We start from the raw sequence: 23,763 nt of genomic DNA, 5'->3' as shown, positions 1-23,763 counted from the left end.
TTCCCATCTGCTGTGGAATTGTCCAAGTATTTGCAAGGGAAGCATTTGGGAGACAAGAAAGAGCCTATGCTATATCTTAATATTTAACGTGTCTAAGTATTCAGACCTGGTATGTTGCTCGTCAGCTGCATTAGTGCACAAGAATACCAGAATCTGTGGAGCTCCTTGTGTGTTTATTTATGAAAACAAATGTGCATTTTAGCTAAACAACAATCTTACACCTTAGATTTAAAGGATCCATTCTTCCTTCTGGTAATTAATGATTTTGAAAGCAGGCAGTGCTGGACAGTCTCTGTTAATTAACATCAAATCTCATAGAGTGAAATTTGCAATGAATAAGTGATGTTCTCTCTGCCATGCTATGCCTTGGTAGTAAATTCACTGCTGTCAGGAACTGATGCTGCTCTAGCTTCTAATCCAAAAGGTAGCAGATGTCTGTGAGGAGGGGGGAGGAACTCTGAGAACAGAGCTAAGGTTGGCTCAAAAGGTTGTTGCTGAATTACAGCCAGGCCTCTGCCTTTCCCAATGGAATATGTAACTTCATGTTGTCTGCTGGAAAAGTTAGCGGGTAATTCATATCTGCTAGGACATACAAAGTGACCAAATTCAGCTGTGGTGTAAGCAGGCTGCCTCCCGTGAAGGCAGTGGAGCTGTAGTCACTTAAATGAGAGCTGAATTATTTGGTTTTATTTGTGCCTTTTCCTGACACTTTCCCAACAGAGGTTGTAATTTTTAGTCAAAATGTAAATGTAGAGCTGTCCATTTTAATCCCTCTATAATTACAGTCTTCAGTAACCCGATCATCCTGTGCACCACATATTTATTTTTGCACATTTACTGCTATAGAAATCTATTAAAATTTGATTACAAGTCAGCCTGGGGGGGTTGCTTGGTTTAAAAGGGTTTTCTTTCTCCTACCACTATTATTTCTGATACACTAACTATGGATTTGTAACCAGCATGATAACCTCTCCCCTGAGCTTCCACTCCAGAGGCATTATAATTTTACAGGCAAGCAAAATGTCTCCAAACACCAAAGCACCTGTGACTCAGACTGCATGAGGGGGAACAGAGCTTTGGATTATTCAGAAATTGTTGTTTAATCCAAAATACAGTGAATCACAGGAGACTCTGGGCCATATCCTCAGGAATACAGTATAACTCCATTGAAATCAGTTGATCTATGCTGATTTGCACCAGCCAGCTGATCTGGCTACCAATTACTACTGCAATTCCACACTGGTATATAGGGTTGTGCCACAAGGGGAACATAAATACATCATATGCAATGATTCTGGTGGGTACAAAATACAATAGAAGTATACTGTAATTTTTAAAGTAAAATTAAAAAAATGTCAATAGCCAATTAAATTTAAATGACTAGGAACAGGAATGGTTCATAAAAGAATTCTCATTGGTGGGCTTCTGCCCTGGGGATGCTTTTGAAAACATCACCTTTTCCCTCAAGTGGGAAGAATAAACAGCATTCATGTAAGCATCTCGCCTGCAGCCATACCATGGCAGCCTGTGATCATTTCAGACAGCACATGCTAAGCAGGGTTTGGCCTGTCAGTACTTAGAGGGAAGATCTACAAGGAAAAAACACAAAGGACCTGGTTCTCCTCCACTTTGTGTGATCAGCTACACCTGTACAAAGTGGGTCTAAAACGTTACCAAAAGAATAGTAATACTGTTGCATGGGTCTAAATGATCATACAAGGTGTGGGCAGTGGAGAATTGAGTCCTCTGTGCTGCCGGAGGCAAGTTTGGTTACTCTGCAGGGGGCATTCTGTCTTCTGAATCTGTGGTAGATCAATGCCCCAGGAGTAAGGGGGTCACTGTGTTGATGCAGTTGTGCCTAACTTGGCATCGCCAAGGAGTTATGCTGGGGAGTCTGGCCTTCTGTCACTTAGTAACTAACTTCTAATGTGTTTTATTAAACAAAATGGTTGAAAGCCCAACTTATTTTCTTAGATAAGTATGAAAGACGAGGGTGACAGATACAATTTTTAGATGAGGTGTCAAAATAAAGGATCTCCTGATTGTGTATGGTCATTGTTTCCAGGACACTTTTTGTAAGAGTAGCTTTTTCATCTTAACTGGTTGTCCAGTTTGGGTAATGCATTCTGCCTTCTTACTACTAAGGGCTTGTCTACATGGGGACACTCAGGAAAATTAATTCAAGTTAACTAATGGTGTGAATTTAAAGTGGATAAGTTAAACTGCATTTAAACCCCTGTGTGGACTCTCTTGTTCAGAATTAGAATGGCCTTAATTTGCTTTTAGTTTAATTCACATCCAGTCATTTAGGATTAACTTTTCTTATAAGGGTATATCTACACTATGAAATTAGGTCGAATTTATAGAAGTCAGTTCTGTAAAAGCGTTTTTATACAGTTGATTGTGTGTCCCCCCAAACAAATGCTCTAAGTGCATTTAGTTGGCGGAGTGTGTTCACAGTACGGAGGCAACCGTTGACTTCCAGAGCATTGCACTGTGGGCAGCTATCCCACAGTTCCTGCAGTCTCCGCCACCCATTTGAATTCTGGGTTGAAATCCCAGTGCCTGATGGGACAAAAACATTGTCGCGGGTGGTTCTGGGTACATATCGTCAGGCTCCCCCCTTTCCTCCCTCCCTCCGTGAAAGCAATGGCAGACTATCGTTTTGCACCTTTTTTCCTGGGTTACCTGTGCAGAAGCCGTACCACGGCAAGCATGGAGCCCGCTCAGCTCACTGTATGTCTCCTGGATGCTGGCAGAGCGGTACTGCATTGCTACACAGCAGCCGCTCATTGCCTTTTGGCAGCAGACAGTGCAGTATGACTGGTAGCCATCATCGCCTTACTCCAGGGTGCTCTTTTAGCCCACCTCAGTGAGGTCGGTCAGGAGCGCCTGGGAAAACATGGGAGTGACTCAGCCAAGTTATTTCCCTTTTAAGTTTCGTCTCATGGTGATTCAGTCCTGCTGGCAGTCGTACTGCACCGTCTTCTGCTGAGCACCCAGGAGATGACCCTGGCTAGCAGTCGTACTACACTGTCTGCTGCCAGCGAGATCTATAAAGATAGATGAAGTGGATCAAAACAAGAAATAGACCAGATTTGTTTTGTATTCATTTTCTCCCCCCTCCTCCCCTCCATGAAATCAACGGCCTGCTAAACCCAGGGTTTTGAGTTCTATCCTTGAGGGGGCCATTCTGTTTCTCCTTGATGCAAAGCCACCCCCTTTGTTGACTTTAATTCCTTGGAAGCCAACCCTGGAAGCCGTGTTGTCAGTTGCCCCTCCCTCCGTCAGAGCAATAGCAGACAATCGTTTTGCGCCTTTTTTCAGCGCAGACACCATAGCACTGGGAACATGGAGCCTGCTCAGATCACCGCGGCAATTATGAGCACTATAAACACCGCGCGCATTATCCAGCATGATATGCAGAATCATAACCTGCAAGAAAAACAAAACCAGGCGAGGAGGAGGCGACTGCAGCGCGGTGACAAGAGTGATGAGGACATGGACATCGACTTCTCACAAAGTATGGGCCCCGGCAATATGCACATCATGGTGTCAATTGGGCAGGTTCATGGTGTGGAACACTGATTCTGGGCCAGGGAAACAAGCACAGACTGGTGGGACTGCATAGTGTTGCAGGTCTGGGACGATTCCCAGTGGCTGCGAAACTTTCACATGCGTAAGGGCACTTTCATGGAACTTTGTGACTTGCTTTCCCCTGCCCTGAGGCGCAAGAATACCAAGATGAGAGCAGCCCTCACAGTTGAGAAGCGAGTGGCAATAGCCTTGTGGAAGCTTGCAATGCCAGACAGCTACCGGTCAGTCAGGAATCAATTTGGAGTGGGCAAATCTACTGTGAGGGCTGCTGTGATGCAAGTAGCCAACACAATCACTGATCTGCTGCTATCAAGGGTAGTGACCCTGGGAAATGTGCAGGTCATAGTGGATGGCTTTGCTGCAAAGGGATTCCCTAACTGTGGTGGGGCGATAGATGGAACCCATATCCCTATCTTGGCACCGGAGCACCAAGGCAGCGAGTACATAAACCGCAAGGAGTACTTTTCAATAGTGCTGCAAGCACTGGTGGATCACAAGGGATGTTTCACCAATATCAAAGTGGGATGGCCGGGAAAGGTACATGACGCTCGCATCTTCAGAAACTCTGGTCTGTTTCAACAGCTGTTGCAAGATACTTACTTTCCAGACCAGAAAATAACCAATGGGGTTGTTGAAATGTCTATAGTTATCCTTGGGGACCCAGCCTACCCCTTAATGCCATGGCTCATGAAGCCATACACAGGCAGCCTGGACAGTAGTCAGGAGCTCTTCAACTACAGGCTGAGCAAGTGCAGAATAGTGGTAGAATGTGCATTTGGGCATTTAAAAGCACGCTGGCGCAGTTTACTGAGTCGTTTAGACCTCAGCGAAACCAATATTCCCATTGTTATTACTGCTTGCTGTGTGCTCCACAATATCTGTGAGAGTAACGGGGAAACATTTATGGCAGGGTGGGAGGTTGAGGCAAATCGCCTGGCCACTGATTACGGGCAGCCAGACACCCGGGCGGTTAGAAGAGTACAGGAGGACATGGTGCGCATCAGAGAAGCTTTGAAAACCAGTTCAGGAATGGCCAGGCTATGGTGTGAAAGTTCTGTTTGTTTCTCCTCGATGGAACCCCCCTCCCCCCTGGTTCACTCTACTTCCCTGTAAGCTAAGCACCCTCCCCTCCTCCCTTCGATCTTGCACAGGCAATTACGCCAGTGTTGCTTCACATTCATGCATTCTTTATTTATTCATGACACAAATAGGAGAATAATTGCCCGGGAGGGGTGGTGGAGGAGGGAAGCACTGGATGGGGTGGTGGAGGAGGGAAGGACAAGGCCACACAGCACTTGAAAACTTTAAAAATTATTGAATGCCAGCTTTCTGTTGCTTGGGCAATCCTCTGGGGTGGAGTGGCTGGGTGGCTGGAGGCCCCCGCACCAAGTTCTTGGGCGTCTAGGTGAGGAGGCTATGGAAATTGGGGAGGAGGGCGTTTGGTTACACAGGGGCTGTAGTGGCGGTCTGTGCTCCTGCTGCCTTTCCTGCAGCTCAACCATACGCTGGAGCATATGAGTTTGATCCTCCAGCAGCCTGAGCATTGACTCCTGCCTTGTTTCAGCAAGCTGACGCCACCTACCATCTTCAGCCCACCACCTCTCCTCGCGGTCATATTGTATTTTCCTGCACTCTGAGATTGTCTGCCTCCACGTATTTTGCTGTGCTCTGTCAGTGTGGGAGGACAGCATGAGGTCAGAGAACATTTCATTGCGAGTGCGTTTTTTCCACCTTCTAATCTTCGCTAGCCTCTGGGAAAGAAAAACATATGCAGCTGGTGGAGGAAAAAAAAAGGAGAATGCTAGTTAAAAAGACACATTTTATAGAACAAGGGGTACACTCTTTCATGGTAAACCTTGTTGTTAACACTACATAGCACATGTGCTTTCATTACAAGGTTGCATTTTGCCTCTTATTGAGGGTATGCCAGTTTGGTGTGAGAGATCACTCACGCAGGGCCGGGCAACAGAATTCGGTTTGCAGGCAGCCATGGTGAGCCACAGTCTTTTGGCTTCTTTAACCTTCATAACATGTGGGAATGGCTTCAAACAGCAGCACCCTCATTTCCTATACGATACAGCCGTTGGATTGGCCATTAAAAATGCATGTTTCCGGGTTCACATGCAGCAGAAAACCAACTAACCCCCTCTTCCGCCCCCCCCCAATTCTCTGGGATGATGGCTTCATCACTCCCTCCACTGCGTAGCTAACAGCAGGGAAGATTTCTGTTCAGCCACACGCAAACTGCCCAGCAGGACCAGGCACCTCTGAATGTCCGCTTACTAAAACTACCCTATTTCAACCAGGTGACCATGAATGATATCACTCTCCTGAGGGTAACACAGAGAGATAAAGAACGGATGTTGTTTGAATGCCAGCAAACACCGGGACCATATGCTGCAATGCTTTGTTCTGCAATGATTCCCGACTACATACTACTGGCCTGGTGTGGTAAAGTGTCCTACCATGGAGGACTGAATAAGCCTGCTCTTCCCAGAAACATTTTGCAAAGGCTTTGGGAGTACATCCATGAGAGCTTTATGGAGATGTCCCTGGAGGATTTCCACTCCATCCCCAGACATGTTAACAGACTTTTCCAGTAGCTGTACTGGCTGCGAATGCCAGGGCAAATTAATCATTAAACACGCTTGCTTTTAAACGATGTATAATATTTACAAAGGTACACTCACCAGAGGTCCCTTCTCCGCCTTCAGGGTCTGGGAGCCCACCTTGGGTGGGTTCAGGGGGTACTGGGTCCAGGTCCAGGGTGATAAACAGATCCTGGCTGCTGGGGAAACTGGTTTCTCTGGAGCTATCTACAACCTCCTCATCATCATCATGTTTCTTGCCCGCAAAACTCATTTCCATGTTGCCTCTCACTCCTTGGACAGAGTCAAAGTATAGAGTTGGGGTAGAGTTGGGCTGCACCCCCTAGAATGGCTTACAACTCATCATAGAAGCAGCATGTCTGGGGCTCTGAACCAGAGCGACCGTTTGCCTCTCTGTTTTTTTGCTAGGCTTGCCGGAGCTTCTTAATTTTCACGCGGCATTGCTGCGGGTCCCTGTTATAGCCTCTGTCCTTCATGTCTTTGGAGATTTTTTCAAATTTTTTTGGCATTTCATCTTTTCAAACAGAGTTCTGTCAGCATGGATTAGTCTCCCTATACAGCGATCAGATCCCGTACCTCCCGTTCGGTCTATGCTGGAGCTCTTCGGCGATTCTGGGACTGCGTGGTCTCTTGTGATGATGGGCTTTGCATGGTGACCTGTGCTGGTGAGCTCGCCACGACGGCCAAACAGGAAATGAAATTCAAATGTTAGCAGGCCTTTTCCTGTATACCTGGCCAGTGCATCTAAGTTGAGAGCATTGTCCAGAGTGGTCACAACTGAGCACTCTGGGGTAGCTCCCAGAGGCCAATACCGTCTAATTGCATCCATGGTACCCCAAATTCGACCCGGCAAGGCCAATTTCAGCTCTAATCCACTTGTCAGAGGTGGAGTAAAGAAATCGATTTTAAGAGCCCTTTAAGTTGAAAAAAAGGGCTTCTTCGTGTGGACAGGTGCAGGGTTAAATATTGATAATGCTGCTAAATTTGACCTAAACTCGTAGTATAGACCAGGCCTAAGTGTCCCTGGGTAGACAAGTCCTAAATTTCCTCTGCTGTTTCAAATGGATACGGTATTCCTCTTCCTCTCAGACTGTTGTGTAGCACTGTTAAAATAATTGCTGCATTCCACGCCTGAAGAGTCTGCATTTTCAATTATCCTTCTATGTATATAGTTTGTTGAGCATTTTTGGGACCTTCAAGATGAAAGGCGTGTTTTGTTTTTCTTTTTGATTGGGCCACCTCCAGCATCCTTCCATAAATGAGAACATAAGAATAACCATACTGGCTCAGACCAATGGGCTACCTAACCCAGTATTCTGTTTTCCGACAGTGGCCAGTGCCAGATGCTTCAGAGGGAATGAACAGAACAGGGCAATTATCAAGTGATCCACCCCTTCTTTCCAGTCCCAGCATCTGGCAGTCAGAGGCTTAGGGACACTCAGAGTATGGGGTTGCATCCCTGCTAATAGCCATTGAGGACCAATCCTCCATGAACTTATCTAATTCTTTTTTGAACCCAGTTATAGTTTTGGCCTTTGCAACGTCCCCTGGTAATGAGTTCCACAAGTTGATTGTGCGTTGTGTGAAGAAGTACTTCCTTATGTTTGTTTTAAACCTGTTGCCTATTAATGTCATTGGGTGACCCCTGGTTCTGGTATTATGTGAAGGGGTAAATAACACTTCCTCGTTCACTTTCTCCACACAGTTCATGATGAGAGAACTTGACTCAGTAAGCAGCTGACAGATGAGCTTTCAAAAAAATTCTTACCAGTAAAATATCACGTAAGTAGAATCCCTTTCATTCTCATTGTATGCTTCTTACCAAATAGTGACTCTGATGTGAAATGAGCTGATGGTTCCAATTCACTTCCCAGTCAAGCTTGACTACTTTGACATATTTAGATAAATGAATAAATGGGGCAGAGTTGGATTGTTGAGTAATGATGCTAATTTATATTTCTATAGCACCTAAACTGACAGTTAGTACTAGCTGAAACTACTAAACTCCAGTTTGCAACCACTAATTTAAAATGCATTGCCTTGAACAACAGATTGCATAATATAAATAAATGGAGCATCACATAAAGCCCAAGTAAATCAGCATCATGGTAGATTTTAGTATTGGGGTAAGTGGTTGGGAGACCTGCATTGAGACCAGACTTCTCACACTAGGATGATTAAAGTTAGGCCTTTAAATAGAAGTGGCCTGATATTTTGGAAGGGCCGCGCCCTCCCCCCACCCTCCGCCACAGTTCTCATTTGACATTAGTGGTCAATCTGTCTAGACTTCAGCTGGAGGTTTAGGTGCACAGCATCTCTGAAAGTCAGGCTACTTGCATGTAGGCACCTAGATATGGATTTGGGTGCCTAATTTTAGGTGCCCTACTGACAACATTCTGGCTCAAATGTCAAATTGTAGTTTTGAGCTAAAAAACTGGAGGAAAATTAGCAGCCAAAGGATGGATAGTTTAACAAATAAGGCACTCATCACATGTGTGCTATCTGATCATTTATTGTGGCAGGATGTTAATATTAAAGCCCAGCACCAATACACAATAAGCCTCGTGAAGCACAGCACATTGTTAGAGATTACTTCCCCCCCCCCCTCAACTGCGTACACTGTGTCTCTGTTGGACATGTCTAGGTAAGAGGTGAGGCAGTGGCCAGTCAGGCCATGCTACACATTCTACAGGCAGGAAGCAGATACTTCTTCCTGAGCATTTAATTTTTCCACAGGAGAGCTGCCCAGTTTCAGCCAGAGGCTAGAAGGAGATGTGGATTTTGTTTCTTCTCTTTTGCTTTCTTCTGTGCCTCCTGAACTGCCCACCTTTTTCCCCTGACGCTCACCACCCTCGGTCCTACTGGGGCATTTCAAAGGACTTGAAGAATGAAGGAGATGCAGGTCAGGATGAAGTGCCTTGGCGGAGGTATGATGGAAAATGCACACTGCACTTGCCCAAACTGTCCTTTGTGTAGTCCGTGCAATGAGGTCCAGGGTCTGCACCACTGAAATCAATGAATTTTCTTATTGAATTCAACAGGAGCAGGAGCAAGCCTCTTGACTCTGAAACAAAGACTATTGACTTCACTGGAAGCCTTTCCATTAAGTGGGATGAGATTTGGATCAATCCCTTGCTTTCATTAGCACTAGTTCACCCACAAATACATAATAATCATGTTTTTGTGCCCAACCTCTGAGCCACTTCTGTTTGTATAAGCTTCATTTCTATAAGCCTTTTGAACATAAAGGCTTTTATGGCTGTAGAAACCTTTCCCATAACACTTGTTTTCCTTTAATGTTTTGGCAGAAAATAACATACTTTAGGCATTACTTAAATTTTGACTGAAGACCTCATTACAGCCAAAAAAGAATGTTACAAGCATAATTGCTGGCCTTGCTAGCAGGGGTAAAAAGTGTAAGGATCATGGCACTGCATGAATAAAAACAAATTGCAAGAGATCATGCTGTCAAGAGTCCAGTATGTTCAATATTGAGGAGCTAGCCCATGGAGAGCATAGTACATCACTTGCAGAATTCTGCACTCCGTTCTGTAAGGACCTGATCCAAAGTCCAATGAAATCAGTGGAGACTCCCATTGATTTCCATAAGCTTTGGGGACCCTAAGTGAAATAGGAAGTGTAAATTCATTAGCATAGCTTGTTAACATAAGCCATACATTCTGAGAACCAGCATCAGTAAGAACATGTTAAAGAAAGCACTGCAAATGAAGTTAAAGTACATTGTTTAAAATATTGGCTGTGGCAGAGGGAGATCTCTGAAGTTGCTATCAAAGGGACCAAATGATTCATAACAAATTAAAAATAGTTGAGTCTGCTTCAGATTAGGCACCAGTTAGTAAGCATGGGTAGCATTTAGTGTGTTTTAGTGGCCTACGTGAAATGAGCCAATGGCTTCAGTCCATTTCCTAGTGGACAGGTGTCCCAATCACAAAACCCACCAGTAGAAGTGGCACAGCTGGCACCCTTGTTGGCAGTTTCAGCATAAAGACTAAGAATGGAGAATTAACCACTCTTTCTCACCAGAGGTGATCCTTCCAGGACAGGGTTTTGGATCGTTGCTGGCTATCTGAAGAAGCTTGGACCATTGCTGCCCATTCAGAGGCCTTCAGATTGTTAATGCCAATCTGGCACCTAGCTGAATTCACTTGAAAGATAAATTTTAGAATTAGAAGTCCAGGATGCACTTTTAAAAGTGCTCTGAACTAATCTGATGTTGCCAGCATGCATCTCTTTGGCACTTTAAAAACAAAGAATTGATCATAGAACCCTGACTATGAGGTGCTTTCCATTTTCCAGAAGACTTGCAGTGCTTTACCACCACAGCTTATTCTCTGGGATAGAAGAGGTCACAGACAGCAAGGAGCTGGCAGGGAGGAGGTAATTTTTGGCAGAGCAAGTAAAAATGGTAAAGAGCAAAATTAGAAAATTATAGAAAGATTGCTAGCTCATTGTGAATTTCTGCTGGGTAAAGGCGTGTTGACTGGCAGTTCCTCCCATCCCCTTCGGATCAACATTTCTAGTGTGTTAGGTCATTTCCTTTTTAATTTTATTTTAAAAGAGATGGTGCTGAACCAAAACCCTGGCTCCAAACATTTTTGAAATCGGGGTAGAGGGGTTCAGAATCCAAATCTGGATCTAAATTATGCACTTGGCCTCTATCTCTGTATTGGGCCTGTCAAGGTTCCCTCCCCACTCTGCACTCTAGTGTACAGATGTGGGGACCTGCATGAAAAACCCCCTAAGTTTATTTCTACCAGCTTAGGCTAAAAACTTCCCCAAGGTACAAATCCTTCCTTGTCCTTGGATGGGTACTGCTGCCACCACCAAGTGAGTTAGACAAAGATTCAAGAAAAGGACCACTTGGAGTTCCTGTTTCCCTAAACTATCTACCCAAGACCCTTCCCCCCCTTTCCTGGGGAGGCTTGAGAATAATCTACCAACCAAATAGGTAAACCAGGTGAGCACAGACCAGACCCTTGGTTTTTAGGACACTAAAAACCAATCAGATTCTTAAAAAACAGAACTTTATTATAAAAAGGGGGAAAAAAGTAGAAAAAACACTTTTCTGTAAAATCAGGTTGGAAGGTAATTTTACAGGGTAATAAGATTCAAAACACAGAGGATTCCCCTCTAGGCAAAACTTTAAAGTTACAAAAAAATGGGATAAACAGAAGGTAGGGACAGGGAAACAACAAATAGGGCTGTTTTAAAATAAAAGTTAATTGGATTCCATGTTACTTAGAGTGGTTCTAATTAACTTACATTTTAAAATCCTATTGGTCCTTTCCCCCAACATCTTGTCTACTTGCCAATCTTTCCTTAGACTGTGAACATCTCAGAGCAAGTACCATCCCCTTCTGAATGTCAAGAATGTACCCAGCACATTGTAGTCACTACTATAAATAAATAATAATGCACACTAATTTGGGAGTCCGGAGGTCATGAATTCTAAATATGGCTCTACCACTGACTCACTGTGTGTCTTGGAGCAAGTCTCATCACTTATCTGCCTTCATTTCCCTGATTGGAAGATTAAGCTACTACTAACTTGCTTATCTCACAGCACTGTCATGAAGATTAATTAATATTTGCAAAGTTATGCATAAATGCCAGATATTATCTCTTGCTTTTAAAATACTTAAGTTGAAACACTATATACATGTTAAAGATTTTAATATTGTTTTCAAATTAAACTAAGAATTGTAGGTCTGATATTAGAATAAAAAATATTACTCTAATAACACTGAAGTGAAATTGAATTTGATCAGTCCTTGCTCTGCTTTCCTTTCAGCTGAAAAGATGTTCCTTTAACACAGACATTTTTATTATGAATGGATTGTACTGTCTGAGTTGTACAGCACTGAAATATGCTCTGTTCCATTTTCCGGTATTAAGAACATAAGAACGGCCATACTGGGTCAGACCAAGGGTCCATCAAGCCCAGTACCCTGTCCTCTGACAGTGGCCAATAGCAGGTGCCCAAAGGGAATGAACAGACAGGTTATCATCAAATGATCCATGCCCTGTCACCCAATCCCAGTTTCTGGCAAACAGAGGCTAGGGATACCATTCCTGCCCATCCTGGCTAAAAGCCATTGACGGACCTATCTAGCTCCCTTTTGAACCCCATCATAGTATTGGCCTTCACAACACCCTCTGGCAAGGAGTTCCAGAGGTTGACAGTGTGTTGCGTGAAAAAATACTTTCTTGGGTTTGTTTTAAACCTGCTACCTATTGTGTTATGAAGCAACAATAGTATAAAGCAGCTCATGTTGTCACTTCTAATATTGTTTTCGACCCAATCTCATTTTCCCCTGTAGTTTTTAAATGTGTCTTTAAAAAGAAAACATCTTTGTGTTAAAGATACAGTTTTGGCCTTCACCGCCTCTCTTTGGGGTTCTGCATTGCAGTCTCTTTTGCGTAGGTGGATTTTGCCGTCATAAACACAAGCAGTGACATCAAATGATCAAATATAGACGGTCTTCTCCTTTTGATTGGAGATTGCATTGTGTTGCCCTACTTGCTTACCTCTGTGGTTTGCCTTATTGGCTCACTCACTAAAATAATTGCAAATCAGAAACAGATTGTGTAATTCACAGGGAAAAATACTGTGGCACTATCCCATACCTCTTCGAAAGAGCAAGGTAAGTGAAAGGGAGGCTAATCCCACTTAGTAGCAATCTTTTCTTTAAAAGAGGAAAGACAAGAAGAGCTAACCCTTCCATCAAGGCTGCCCAGAGCAAGATAAAATGTTAGAGAAGGTATTCTGCTTGAAACACAGTAGATGATGTTGCTAAGACATGACCACATCATTCATCTATTGTCGTCTTGAGCTGATGCTATTTTTCTTGAGTAAACTAACAAAGGGAAATTCCTATTATATTTGCCGAATGAAGCTGTTTTATTTACTGTCCTTAGGAAATCCTACGTTTAATGAATGAATAATGGTATGAAATTTTCAAAAAAATGCTTTTAAATGGGAAGTATGTCAGTGAGCTGCTGAGACTTGTTTGGTGAAAATGAAGTTAGTAGCAGTGAAAGGGGCTTGACTATCTGCCCTGGAAACTGAAGTCTTGTATTCACCCACAGATTTGGTACAGCATGGATGGCTGGAGTTTCAGAGGATTACAACCATGGATGAAAGGGTAGTTCAGTCTCCATGTTCATTTAGCGGATCCTTGACCTTTCCTGTGACTGTCAGCAAAAGGGCACCAGTTAGAGCCAATTGTTACGGTTTTCTGACACCTCTTCATCATGAACGGGAACCAAACTCTGAACTGATTTTTAACAAATAGGGATTTCTGCTCTGCTGCTGCATTTAGGTGATTACTGTTTGCATTTGAACCCTGTTGGGCTTTGTTAAAGCACCAGTTTAAGTTGGACAGAGCTGGAAATGGACAGCACAGAGCTATAATATTGGAATGGCTTATGTATAAGTCAAGGGCAACAAGATTGGGATTTACTAGCCTTGAGAGGCAATGATTGAAGTGGCTGGTGAGTATCTTCACCGAGTTAATGGCTATTATCGAACCAACCTTGATGATCAATTTGAGGTTATTGGACAGACCAGCGCCAGGCGATAATTTTAGATGAAGGAGTGTATGACAGGAGAGGTGTTTATAGAACAGCTGGTGAAATAAGTGGTGTGAGCTTGCAGTTGAAGGGAAAGACTCATGTAGTAGTCATGTATTTAAGTTGGAAACTGGACAACTATATAGAGCTGAACATACTCTGGAAGGGGTTTTCCAAAGCACTCAGGAATTTAATACTGTTCTCGTTGAAGTCAATAGGAATTTTACCATTCACTTAAGTGGGAGTGGAATGAGACCAATACCCTGGAAGACCATTACCAAGTGTTTGTTTTGGGGAGCAGCCAACTTTTTGCCTGATTATGCCTCCCCTCTGCCCCACAATGGATGGGGCCTTTTTGCACCTGTGTTTTTCCCAGTCCTCTGGCGCAAAAGTATTTTTTGTTTGTTTAATTACCATCGTTCAACTTTTTTACAAAGTTCTCATGAAATGGTCAAGACCCAGCAAGGAATATTCAGTCCTACTGCAAACTCCACTGAAGTCAATAAAGCTATTCCCCCCGCTCCCCCCGGTGAACTGGGCTCAGTGGACCTACAGCCTGCTCTAGCCATACATGACAGTGTCATACTTCTAATGACTTCCCGTGTTGAGAGAGGAGCAGAAACGACTCTGGGGCTTGGTTGCATGACTCTGGCTATGCTGCCAAAGGACTGAAGAGCTCCCAAGAAATTAAAACAGGTACAAAAGCAGAGATTTGCCCATTTGTTCATGTAGAGTGGCATGAGTGTGGGGAAACTCAAGGTTCTCTCTGTACAGCCTGTTTTTCTTCAGCGTGTCTTGATAATTCCTCAGAAGAACTGGATACTGCAAGCTGTGAACTGCTCTTAGAGCTGTCCTAGGTACATATGTGGCCCTCATTCCTGTAATATCTGAATACCACACACTGTATTCTCACAACACCCCGTGAGGTACACCAAGTGTTCTAATCCCCACATGTAAAATGGGGAAATGAGGCACTAAATGACTTGCCTGTGGTCACACAGGAAGTCTGGGGTGGAGAAAGGAATCAAATCTCGGTCTCTGAGTCCCAGGTTAGCACCGCAGCCGCTGGGACTGGAGCCCTGAAACTGAAGATGAGCGCATGAGCTAGCTCTTTAGCTAGTCAAACAGCACAGCTCCATTGAAGCCATTAGTGCTATGCTGAGTTACATCAGCTGAGGATCTGACTCCTGATCTTTAACAATGATGCAGGCTATGATGATAGCAAGAGAAGACTGATCACCTTATTCTTAGCCACAATGACTCATTGGTCAGAGAATGAGGAGAGCATCATGCGTAAGTGCCTGGAGAAATGCCAGGGAGCAGAGCTCTGACAGATTGATGCTGAAAACCTCTACTTGCTTTTGAGAGACTGGCTGCCATGATTCTCTTAGTTTTGCATTAGTAAAGGGACAAGGCTTCGACTTTCCTGAAGTGGATCTTTACTGTATGGCTTCAGTTTAACCCAGGCATAACCCCACTGAAATTAATGACATTGTACAGGTGTAACTGAGGGCAGAGTTTAGAACAGGTGGCTACAAAAGCTTGCCCCTCTTTTCTTAGGGCCCTTGTGTGCTTAAGAGTTAAAGCTATAATCATTTTTTCCTCCAATTGTCCTTTATTGAAATGGGCATAGCAGTAACAGTCACCTTTGAGAGCCTGCATGTTCTTTACAGCTGTCCCAGCTTTCTTGCACAGGCTCAGTTGAGAACTTGAACAATATATATGGGGGTTTCTCCTCTTCTGGGCACTGGGAAATATGTCCCCATGTTCTGTGGTCAGCTGAAGTGCATTAAGGATAGAAGGGATCGCTCCAGTTCTTGAATCATGATTTGATTCCAGTGCAGCTCTCAGAGCTTCAGGAACTAGATTTTCCCTGATTAGACTCTGATGGCCTGATTTTTGGAGATTCTGAGCAACCTATGGCCCCATTAGGTCAGTGGCAACTGCAGGTGCTCAGCGCTCTTGAAAATCAGGCCACTTTAGTGCATTTTGAAAAGTGTCTAGGTTAACATGGCACCTTCTTGATTAATTTTTACTACTCTTTGTTCGATTAGCCTGGCAGAGTCAACAGAGTGAGTAGGAGTCTGTTCTTCCTTGTGCATCATCCGCAGGATAGTTCACTAAGTTCCAACTGCAGGCTCACCCGTATGAGCCTGTTGAAGATAATGCAATGGCAATTGAGGGCAGAATGTGATCTGCAGAATCTCTATGACTAGTGATAAAGTGTGAGTATGAAAGAACCCAATTTGTCTTTTCGGCTCTTGAGATAAGTTTGTACGGCTCATACTTAGTCCACTTCACAAGTAAAAAGTGGGTTTTCTAACTGGATCTGAAATCATTGGGAGGCAATAACCCCATGATGCCATTCATACAGCATTATTTTTCAGAGTAACTTAAATGTCACCTTAGCAGAGTGATGACTCACTGGTGCAGCGCCTCCTGCTGGTCATCTTGGGAATTAGCTCTTCAGCCTCAGAGTGCCCTCTGCTGGCCGGTGTCTCGCCTGCCTCAGGCCCCTGTGTCACTCCTGGATCCCAGTGCACCTTCTCCTTGGAGTTCTGGCCCCCACAGTACCCCCACTCTCTGGGTCTCCCCTCCCAGAGGAACCCCCACCCCTCTATACACACCGTGCCTCAGTGGCTACTGCCATTCATCATCTGGCCCCCTCTCACTGGGGCAAACTGCAGTCTGTAATGGCCACTCATCATTGGCAAGGGGGTTGGACCAGCTGCCTCTGCCTATTCCCTGGGCTGCACCTCTGTAGCCCCAGTACCTCTTCGTAGGCCTTCACCAAGGCCTGCAGCCTGGGGGTTTACCAGGTTGGAGCTCCCCAGCTCCTCTTGCTCTTGCTCTTGCTCTTCCCCAGCACTGCTCTGCTCCGCTCCAGGTACTCTATTCCCAGGCAGCGAGGTCCTTCTCTCTCCACAGCTAGAGCGAGAGACACCCAGCTGCTCCCGGAGCCCTTATAACAGCCTAGCCTTTTTCCACCAGAGCAGGGTAACTGCCCTGCTATAGTCACAAAAGAATTATTTGATTTTTTAAAAAATATATCTCTGACTTCACTAAATATTCTGAAGAATATCCAACTCATGCAATCGGCCATCGATGTGTGTATGATTATGTCTTATCCACAGTGGGGCCTTATTTTCAGAATTCTGATTACTGACCTTTAAAAATTACTCATAGAAAATTAGTATCTTGTTAGGATGGTACAGAACTCATCAGCTAACCTTTTCAGTCTTGATCAATCTTCTGTGGCATCTGGCAGTTACTTGGCTATTCCAGGTACTCTCTCCACTCGAGCTATGTGTAATAATCTCCAGGTCAGGTTACATTGCTCTTATTGAAACTGTGCCTGAATTTTGAAAAAAACACCCCTATTCATTATCCCGTTGGGAAATAGCTAAATAGTAATCTCCCAGTGCTCTCTCCTATACAATGTGGGATTCTGATTGTTCATGGGCTTTGAATATAGGGTCTCTACCAATTCAAGCCCCCTCCCTTTGCGGCAGTGAGTGCCATTCAGTATCTTGCAGGTACAGGCCCTCAATTGCTTTTGTCCACATTATTGTATGCTGGGGAAGATGAGGAAGCAAAAGAAGCTTGTTAAGGGAAAATACTGAGGCAATGAGATTTAGTTTATTCTCCTCTCTCACAAAATAAGCAGGTGGCCAAAAGGTGGGATTCCCAGGGGCAACACAAGCTTTCTGTGTGTACTAGACCATGCCAAGGCTTAACATTTTTTCCCGCAAACAGCAATTCCTGTAAACTTTTCTGTCTCACAAACACTACTGAACACACCTTCTCTTTTTTGCACCACGGAAAATGTAAGGGGGAAAAAAAATCAAATTATCCGAAGCACCTTATCGACCTAGGAACCTGGATCCCATTTTCAAAAGTGGCTGAGGCAATTCCCCATGGCCACTGGGGCCACCACACTGCTGCTTCTGTAAGGTAGGGTGGCCAGAAGCTCTGAATATGTCTGTGTTGGGCATATGGCATAGGATTTTTTTAGTGGGCCACATCTCCATGTCCTCAGACTACGCCCCATCTCTGTGTGCATTATATTCACTAAATAGTGTGGATGAGTGTCTCTGCTCTGTTGTGCTACTAAGTTTCCCTTTGAGAGCAGGGGGATTTAGTATTTCACTGACCTACTGTGACCCAGTAACTGTTGGATGCCAACTGGCAGAGGGCATAGGGAGTGCATAGAATCTTACAGGGATTTCCTGCATCAGGCGCTTGCATATTAAGTTTACCAAAATGTGGCATGTGAGGTCTCTATCAAGATTCAATAGCCCACTGGTTGTCATAATCATTGCAAAATGTACGTAGAGATAATGCTTAAGGAATTATGTATACATACTATTATAACTTTCTCCCTTTCTCTATCTCTGGTGTGTTTGTGCAATGATCAGGATGATGAAGGACCCATAGTTCAGTGCCTGAAGCTACATGATTTCAATGCCACACTTTGCTATTTGCAAGAGAATGGACAAGCATTCCCTCATCTCCATATTTCCTTTAGTTGTATCACAGGATAAAGCGTGACATAAATACAACAAGACAAGTCATAGGAAAAGAGAGCCCCTATTGTCAGATTCAAGATGTCTAGCGTTTTGTGCAGTCAGCCATTTAAATCTGTACCTGCAAGCTGGGGTGGAATCATGCAAAGTACACCCCACTGGACTATATGGGAGGATATACACACACACACACACTCCAAAAGATCAGAACAAGCAAAGGCCATATGTTGGCAGTGGTGTCTATGAGTGAGAGCAGAGGGCTGGGATTCAGACTCTTGGGCTGTATTCCTCCCTCTGACACTGACTTACTCTCACTTAGACCTGTGCAAAGGTTAGATGCTAGAGGGGTTCTCAGAAGAAAAATTTTGGTGGCCTCAGAATGTGGCCACCAACTCTTGCTGGTGGCTGCTCTGACAAATTTTCCTAAAATACTTAATTAACTTAGGAAAAACAAACAAATATGCCCAGATACATGTCCAAATCATTGTAATTTATTTATGTAGGGTTTTTTTTCAGACTCAATAATAAAAATAATGTACAGTTGTATGTTGGTGCCCCTGGCCCTGCTGCCTCCCCGCATCCTCCACAGATCCCCGCTGGTCCCTGCTACCTCCACCCACTCCCCTAGTCTCCCCATTGCCCTCACAGGCCCTGCTGCTTCCTCCCCACATTGCCCTGAGCTTCCTTCCATGGCTTCATACCCCAGACTCACCCTCTTGATTCTGGTGCCCAGTAAGACTGGCCCGGCTGAAGCCCAGAATCGGAGTCTCATGGCTGGAGCTGGCAGGGAGGGGAGGCTGAAACCCACCCCCGGAACCGACAGGGACAGGGACGGAAGCCCATCGCTGGAGTCCCACAGCTGAAGGGTGTGTGGGGGGGGGGGACGGGACTGAAGCCCACCCCTGGAGCCCCTGGGCACTGCAGAGAGAGGATACTGTTTTGCCCCTTCCTCCAACTCTACCCAGGAGGCTGTTGTGGCTGCAGGAAAAGCCCTGGTGGCTACATGCAGCCCTGGTGGCTGCATTTGAGAAATGCTGGGGCCTGCAATGAATGGGAAACAGCAGCAGTCAAAGAAGCTTGCACATCAATAGTTTTCTTAGTAGGTCTTTTTCTCCCATTCTGTTGGATTCTATTCAACTGCACAACAGGCATGAAAGCTTTCTGTAAACAAGCTATTGTGCATATTCCTCATTAGTATAGTCCACAGTGTTACAGAGATTCAAAACTGTTTCTTTAGAAGGCACCTTTCCACTCCTTCCATTTAATTTAATATCCTTCCCTTGGGTAAATCTGACTCTGCGTAAAATGGAGATGATAAATACTTCTCAACCTCACAGGGGCATTATGCAGCTTATTTATTTAATGCCTGTAAAGTGCATTGAGATGATCCAGTCTCAGACTGCTTTGATGCCTCCTTTAACTTTGTACTTGGCCCAGAGATGTGATAGGTGCTCTAGAAATACCTAGAGAGGGGGATTAGATAGGACATCAGACGAAAGGTGTCACATAGTGATTAAGTGCAAACTATTACTGTTGACCTCAGTGTGTGTTCTGTGCAGAGAGCAAAGGCAGGATCTAGCCCAGAGTCCTTTACTACTTTTCTAAAAAGTTAGCTAAAAAATTTCAACCAGGAAAGTGTTATTCTCTGGTCATTGAGGATGACTTTCTAATGGTAGCAATGTCTTTTTCATTACCCTAACCTCTTTAAGTAGGAATGTCTCCATTGATAAGTTTCAGAGTAGCAGCCGCGTTAGTCTGTATCTGCAAAACAGAAAAGGAGTACTTGTGGCACCTTAGAGACTAACAAATTTATAAGGTGCCACAAGTACTCCTCTTCTTTTTCTATTGATAAGTTATCAGATGTTTGGCACTATGTGAATGAGTGCTTCATACAACTACTGTCTAAACAGGAGCGAAGGTTCAATCACCTTCCACCAAAAAGTGCCATTTTCCAGCCCTATGTTTGGCTGCGGATGTTACTACATAATTTAGTGTTCAGGAAAAATTCAATTTAGGAATAAACCATCTCCTGAGAACACCCTTCACAGGTAGGGTGACCAGATAGCAAATGTGAAAAATTGGGATGGGGGTGGGGGGTAATAGGAGCCTATATAAGAAAAAGACCCCAAAATTGGGACTGTCCCTATAAAATCGGGACATCCGGTCACCGTATTCACAGGACCTGCTTATCACGTATGTGTGTAGCCCTAAGGAAACAGGTGCAAGTAAGCAGTTTCTAAGGAACCTAGCAAATGGCAAATCTTCAAACCATCTACCTAGCTCTGTTATGTCGGATATCACCATGGGACTTATGTCTGTCACATGAGCTTGGAAGCTGTATGGTTAGGGTGGGAAGGCTGTGTGGGTGTGTACAAGTATCAAATTGCCAGCAACACCAATGATTTGACACTGCATAGAGTGACCCTTCTTTTACTGAGCCCTGAACGAGATGTCCCATTTTTTGTAGCTAGGCAGGGGATGTGGAATACATTTAGCACCCATTATTATGCATTTCATTAGCAGCAGTACCATAGTGATACAGGCCCCAATTCAGCAAAGCGCCTAAGCATATGCTTAAGTCCATCCCTATTCAGGAAAGCAGTTAAGCACATACTCAACTCTTGCTGAAGTCAGTGGCCCTTAGGCATATTCTCAAGGGATTTGCTGAACTGGAATAGACGTGGGCATTTGCTTAAGTGCCGTGCAGAAGTGGGGCCACTGAATGGAACTATTCTTTGAGGCTCCTATTCTGCAAGCAGATGTCTAACTGTAGGCACATAAGTAATTCATGTGCAGTCAATGGGACTATCCACATGCTAAAAGTTAGGCACCTGCTTAAGTACATTGCAGAATGGGGGGCCTTAGTTATTTCCCCTCCATCCATTTGAGCCAGCATTCTCCTTCCCAAATGCAGAGTACAGCAGAGCAGCCTGTCACTCTTTCCCACCCCCGCCACTCACTAAAATGTGATAACGTCTTAAAAACAAAATGGGTGTCAGGATAAAATAATTATATGCTTAAAAATAAAAAAAAAATCAACGTATTTCTTTACCGCTGCTATAACTAGCACCTTGGAGTATAAAACGTGTAGCTGTGGCATCACTCTGAATTTACACCAGGGAGCAGTGTTTTGCCCAGGGTTTGTAACAGTAGTGTCTTGGTAAATGAAACCCCAGCTCCTGCCAGTGTAGGGCACAGTGCAGTCTGATGGTCCTTACAAGATGGTCATGCAGAGGGAAGGGAGCTGCCCCTGACAATCCCTAGAAGAGCCCGTCAGGAGGCAGTACTTCCCAGCTCTTCAGAGCTGCTCCTTAATGTTCAAGCTGAGATCTAAATTCCCACTGCAGTGTCAACAAGAGCCAGCAAAAAGATGTTAAGGAAATTGAATGCAGGGATTAGTCATCGTTTTATATAACAGCCATGCCCATGCATGGAGGGCAAGAGAACAAAGGACTGCTGCAAAGATTTGTATACAGCTGATTAGTAGTCAAAGACAGGAACTTCTTAGCCCCTGCTTAGTTACCACACAGGTCCAACCTTGTTATACTTCACTCAGCAGCTTGTAGGGAAAGCAATGTGATGTAATGTCGGAATCTGAAAGGAAAAAGTCAAAGGATAGTTTTGCTTTCAGAATTCCTACTCTGATTTCAGCCCAATGACTGGGGCTAATACCCACTTGGCAGCTCTCACTGCCCGCCTGCAACATCACAGACATGCCATGTGATGCTCAAAGCTAAAGGAACATCAGAGCAACTAAACTCAAGGAAAATAGTAAAAAGAAAAGGAGTACTTGTGGCATCTTAGAGACTAACAAATTTATTTGAGCATAAGCTTTCGTGAGCTACAGCTTACTTCATCGGAGGCATGCAGTGGAAAATACAGGGGGGAGATTTTATATTCACAGAGAACATGAAACAATGCATGTTATCATAGGTTTCAGAGTAACAGCCGTGTTAGTCTGTATTCGCAAAAAGAAAAGGAGTACTTGTGGCACCTTAGAGACTAACCAATTTATTTGAGCATGAGCTTTCGTGAGCTACAGCTCACTTCATCGGATGCATACCGTGGAAACTGCAGCAGATATTATATACACACAGAGATCATGAAACAATACCTCCTCCCACCCCACTGTCCTGCTGGTAATAGCTTATCTAAAGTGATCATCAAGTTGTGCTGGAAATGGCCCAACTTGATGATCACTTTAGATAAGCTATTACCAGCAGGACAGTGGGGTGGGAGGAGGTATTGTTTCATGATCTCTGTGTGTATATAATATCTGCTGCAGTTTCCACGGTATGCATCCGATGAAGTGAGCTGTAGCTCACGAGAGCTCATGCTCAAATAAATTGGTTAGTCTCTAAGGTGCCACAAGTACTCCTTTTCTTCATGTTACCATACACACTGTAACGAGAGTGATCAGGTAAGGTGAGCTATCACCAGCAGGAGAGAAAAAAAACCTTTTGTAGCGATAATCAAGGTGGGCCATTTCCAGCAGTTGACAAGAACGTATGAGGAACAGTTGGGGGGAGGGGGGAAATAAACATGGGGAAATAGTTTTACTTTGTGTAATGACACATCCACTCCCAGTTTTTATTCAAGCCTAATTTAATGGTGTCCAGTTTGCAAATTAATTCCAATTCAGCAGTTGCTCGTTGGAATCTGTTTTTGAAGTTTTTTTGTTGAAGAATTGCGACTTTTAGGTCTTTAATCGAGTGACCAGAGAGATTGAAGTGTTCTCCGACTGGTTTTTGAATGTTATAATTCTTGATGTCTGATTTGTGTCCATTTATTCTTTTACGTAGAGACTGTCCAGTTTGGCCAATGTACATGGCAGAGGGGTATTGCTGGCACATGATGGCATATATCACATTGGTAGATGTGCAGGTGAACGAGCCTCTGATAGTGTGGCTGATGTGATTAGGCCCTGAATAGATCTTGTAGGTGTTTCTGTCCCACCATCAACCTCAGCCTGGACCAGTCCACACAAGAGTTCCACTTCCTGGACACTACAGTGCTAATAAGCAATGGTCACATAAACACCACCGTATACCGGAAACCTACTGACCGCTATACTTACCTACATGTCTCCAGCTTTCATCCAGACCACACCACATGATCCATTGTCTACAGCCAAGCTCTATGATACAACTGCATTTGCTCCAACCCCTCAGACAGAGACAAACACCTACAAGATCTCTATCAAGCGTTCTTACAACTACAATACACACCTGCTGAAGTGAAGAAACAGATTGACAGAGCCAGAAGAGTACCCAGAAGGTACCTACTACAGGACAGGCCCAACAAAGAAAATAACAGAACACCACTAGCCATGACCTTCAGCCCCCAACTAAAACCTCTCCAACGCATCATCAAGGATCTACAACCTATCCTGAAGGACGACCCATCACTCTTACAGATCTTGGGAGACAGGCCAGTCC

At 44.3% G+C, this 23,763-nt stretch overlaps 1 long non-coding RNA gene across 1 annotated transcript in view; it reads left to right on the top strand.

The window, feature by feature from the left end:
• Positions 1-7,671: 7,671 nt before the first annotated feature.
• LOC311526147 overlaps positions 7,672-23,763 on the top strand; it is a 54,511-nt gene continuing 38,419 nt past the window's right edge. Inside the window, exons 1-2 of the long non-coding RNA XR_014712956.1 lie at positions 7,672-7,988; positions 8,943-9,133. This is a non-coding gene — a long non-coding RNA (uncharacterized lncRNA). The remainder of the gene's footprint in view (positions 7,989-8,942; positions 9,134-23,763) is intronic.

The sequence above is a fragment of the Lepidochelys olivacea genome, assembly GCF_965140295.1.
Source record: "Lepidochelys olivacea isolate rLepOli2 genome assembly, chromosome: 9".
Taxonomy (NCBI): Eukaryota; Metazoa; Chordata; order Testudines; family Cheloniidae; genus Lepidochelys; species Lepidochelys olivacea.
The sequence above is the reverse complement of the archived record's forward strand: the minus strand, read 5'-3'. Positions and strand labels throughout refer to the sequence as shown.